Here is a 4328-nt window from a genome sequence, read left to right as displayed (position 1 = left end):
TTTTTTTTTACCAGGCCCATGTGAAGACTACCTCTGTGGCCATTCTGCAAAGCCTGAGATCATACATGGGGACAAACCAGCATTAAGTGGTCTTAGTAATGTTCACCACAGGCCTTCAGAACAACTTTCTTGTTGTGTCTGTGTAACATGTTGCTCCAAAATCTTCTGTGTGTGTATGTGATCTGAGATCTGGTGACTGAAGTCTATAGCATATGATTCACATCATTTTCTGTTAACCATTCAACAAGACGATAATTGTTTTTACACTACTTTATTCTGGATTTACCTTTAATTTGTCACCTGTTACCATGCTGTGCCATCACACATAGAATTCTGATTTTTAAGGCCAATTATTTGTTGGCTAAATTTAGTATCACACAGCTGCCTTTTGATGCCACTATTAACTACAGGTGTCCAATTCAGCCAAATACCACAGCAACTTTTCAACTTTGCACATGTGTAGTGATGGAAATTATGTACAGGACTGATATAATTGTTAGTCCCCAAAATGGCTCACCACAAAGGTAAGTGTCCTAAATAAGCAGGATGACAGGCCAACAGCTCAAAAGATAGAAAATGTATTCACATGACTTCTATTAAAATTTAGAACCCAACACACGCATTGGTGAAAACATAAGGTCTAGAGCAAAATACCACTGCACATGCTAAGAATCCCAAATCATATACAATTACACATCATAAGTAATAGGTGGACTAACCCCGCAACCAACGTTACACTATAAGCACACAAAAAGGGATCTCTGAATTTATGGTTCTAACTATAGTTTTCAATCAAAATAGCAAACATTTTCTCTGGGGTATCTCAGTTGGTACTAGGGTGAAAATTAACCTCAGACTTGGCACCTCCATCTAAATGTTTAGTGACAAACAACAACTGTTCAGCTACTGGCATATGCCTAACCTCAAGACATCTGTGCACTTCTTCAACCCGTTGCTCAACTGTTAACAGATCAACTGACATTTTCTCAGTGAACTTTGGACAATTGTGTTCTCTAGGTATATAAATGGAAAGAGGGTTAATGGCTTCACTTGCCAGGCCGATAACTAGGGCAACATTAGAAAGAATAGTGGATGGCCATGGTACTGGATCCAATACCTATGATTGTTCCCGCAACTGCTCTCTCAACTGTTCATTGGTTGCCTTCAGCTGTTGCAGCTGCTCCATGAGGTCCTGAAGATCTTCCATGCTCCCAGTGGTAAGAGTCTATTGCTTAGAGGAGGTGGTCGATCTGGCCCATGGTTTCCTCATTGTTGGAGACCTGTCACAGTTTTTTCTACTCTACACTGATCAACAGGGCCACCAAAAAAGTAGAGTCAAAGAATCAAAAAATATATATATATATAAAAAACCCAGCAAAAAGTCCAGCCTCCAATCCTACCAACTAAGCCAATTATGTAGAGATAAAAACTGTGTACGTGACTGATATAATTATTAATCTCCAAAATGGTTCACCACAAACACAGGTAAGTGTCACAGATAAGCAGGACTAGAGGCCAACAGCTCAAAAGACAGAAAATTTATTCACAAAATTTGATACATAATAAAAAAAGACCCATCAACAAGAAGAGGGCAATTTAGTGAGCCTAAAGCTACACAGTAGCCACTTTGAAAGTGTGCAAGACACTAGGCAGGGACACAATCAGTGACAATTTTAGGAGCGTGCAAATCTGGCACAATCACTTGAGACAAATAGCAAAAATACACAGGGAGGAAATAGAGGCTCCTATTAAAATGTAGAACCCAAAGCACTTCCTTGTTCTGTAGACCAATAGTAGAGAAAGAGGGCTCACTTCCATTGTCTGCATATAGCTTTCCCCAGGATCCTGAAGGCATCCCCATTACACAAGCAGAAATAGCAGAACACGGTTTGAATATACACCTATATGCTGTAGTAAATGAAATGTTCTCTTCCTACTAGGTGAGGTGAAAAGGTGCTGCTGCTGTCTGATGGGTGAATCCAGCTTCCTCTGTATAGTTACTCACTGATGGTTAGGAAGCACTTTTACTCTCATTTTGAATCACCACTTCCTGTGTAACGCAGATTTTCTTCAGGTACCACACTGAATGCATGGGATGGGAGAATCTACAATGTCTCAGTGATCTCAGAAGCTAAATTGATATTCTGCTCTTTTCATTTGCAGCCCAACTCAGGCTGAGAGCGTCGCTGGACTTAACAGATTGTCTACAGGTATGGCTGTGACTTTGTATCAGTAATCATAATTTCTGCACTTAATGTGCTGAAATGAAAGTGGAAATGTAAACAAATGGTGTGTGTGTATGTGTGAGTGTTGGCATGTTTAGTGCGTCATGCAGGAGGAAGGCTGATGGTCCAGGGGAAGGAGGAGAACTGAGCGGATGCTCAGCCTGCTGCTCACCGTTTCTCTTGTAGCCAGGAACTCATCAGTCTGTCACCAACTCCCTGAGTGGCCAGGAACACACACACACACACACACACACACAAACACACACACACACACACACAGCTGGGCAGCTTGAGATGGCACGGGATGGTGTACGTGACATAAGGCTTGTCAAGCTTTTGGCTGAAGGGATGGTACTGCTCTGTGGCCTGCTGTCCTCAACCTGTTGGCAACATCACAGACCTTAACTACTGTACTGAGTTAGCAGGGAAGAATGACCACTGCTCCTGCAGGACCTCAGGTTCCAAGGCTGGAGGGCACCAGTGGTCATGTCCTAATGCGTGGTAATGCTGTGGGTTGGATGTGTAGTTGGTCACACATGGACTAGATTGTTTTGCCCTATGAACCTGAGACTGTTAACGCTCAGTTTTCACTACCTTTGACTGAACTTTGAAGTGAATAGTACTGTGGATTTTGCCCCAATCATTTACATTGAAATGTATTTAATAAGGGATCTCTTTGGGGCTAGTATGGACAGGAGTATTCTGTTTGTAAAGATACATGACGAATTGTACAAATGGGGATAAAGGCACTTGAGGACAGTCTCTCCTTGAAGGCATTCATGCTCCTGTTGTACACAGGAAACATGTCATAATCAAATATCATGTCAAAATCCTGCATTTACTTTCAAACCTCCACACACCTGGCCAATCACTGCATAGAATGGCTGTGATTGTCACATTGTTTGATTTGGAAGAAGCCCCCCATCTCCCACTGGTATCTGTATCCACTGGTGCCCAGTGGTGTGGTGTGGGGAAGATGAGAAAAGTTTAGCTTTATGCGGAAATGACAACCACATGTGCTCATTTTTATTCTGTTGTAAAACAGAAGCAGAAAATAGGCCTCTACTCCACTAAATTATGTAAAAGTACTTAGAACAAAATGGAACAAAATTACTATTCTATGATAGAACTTTAACAAGCTACTGGGATCTGATGAGAACAAGCAATGCTAAAATTACTTCGTCGTTTGCCAATGTAGTGGCACATGAGAGGATATTTGCCCCGTCATTTGATTTACATTCTCAACACAAACACGCCCGAAAATCTTCAGGTTCATGAGAGACAACAGGCAAGGTGACTCTTTGTGTGAAGGACACTACACGCAAAGCATTGCTGTGAAATAATTAGAGTATTAGGAATTACACAATAAAACACATTCTCCACACACAATGCATGAGCAATCTCTGTGTGACTGAAGCCATAGTATTTGACAATATATACTTACTGATTATTGAAGCGGATGTCTCTGAACATTGAGGAGAATGACTTTCCCCCCTGGCCTTGGCTTTACCTCTGTGTCCTCTGGGCCTGAGGGAAATGTCATTCACTGCTACTGTCCTAACTGAATGATTTAGGAAGGACTGGCAGAGGGCATGAAGGGGGTAAGGTGGTGCTTCACACAGTAGATGTCGCTCTGGGTCACTGACACGTTTATGGTTTCCGACCGACAGGGTGAGTCGGAGGGTGGCAGGATGGATGCACAGTAAACTGACAGATACAGAGCCATCAGGGACTGGCTGTTCCACCCCAGGCTTCCTCCTGCGAGAGAGGAAAAAGGAAGGAGAAGTTCCCCTCCTCTCCAACAATTATAGAGCAGGACCAGAGCAGGCCAGGAAGGTGAAAGCAGGTCTTGATGAAAATCACTTCCACATGGTTGATGGCCTCCTCACCCCTCTACAGCAGGGTTACACAGACATAATAATACAGGGCTCCTGAACAGCTGCCACTGCTGGGGACCACGGCAAACGCTCTTAGATTGAATAGAGATACGGATAATGATACAACAGCCTGCACCAGCATTATAGTATTAGTTGGTCTTGGCATGTCAGCAGTGTAACTGTTGCCCAGTTTTCCATTTGGCTGTCAGTCTGTGTCCTATTACCT

General features: G+C 42.8%; 1 long non-coding RNA gene across 1 annotated transcript; it reads right to left on the bottom strand.

Annotated features, from left to right (window-relative positions):
- Positions 1-1523: 1523 nt before the first annotated feature.
- LOC137200251 (uncharacterized) lies at positions 1524-3961 on the bottom strand. The gene is made up of 2 exons (XR_010931933.1): positions 3670-3961; positions 1524-2605 (listed from the first exon to the last, which is right to left on the bottom strand). It is a non-coding gene; the product is annotated as an uncharacterized lncRNA (long non-coding RNA).
- Between the last annotated feature and the right edge of the window lie 367 nt (positions 3962-4328).

Source organism: Thunnus thynnus, chromosome 16 (genome assembly GCF_963924715.1).
Source record: "Thunnus thynnus chromosome 16, fThuThy2.1, whole genome shotgun sequence".
Classification (NCBI taxonomy): Eukaryota; Metazoa; Chordata; class Actinopteri; order Scombriformes; family Scombridae; genus Thunnus; species Thunnus thynnus.
The sequence above is the reverse complement of the archived record's forward strand: the minus strand, read 5'-3'. Positions and strand labels throughout refer to the sequence as shown.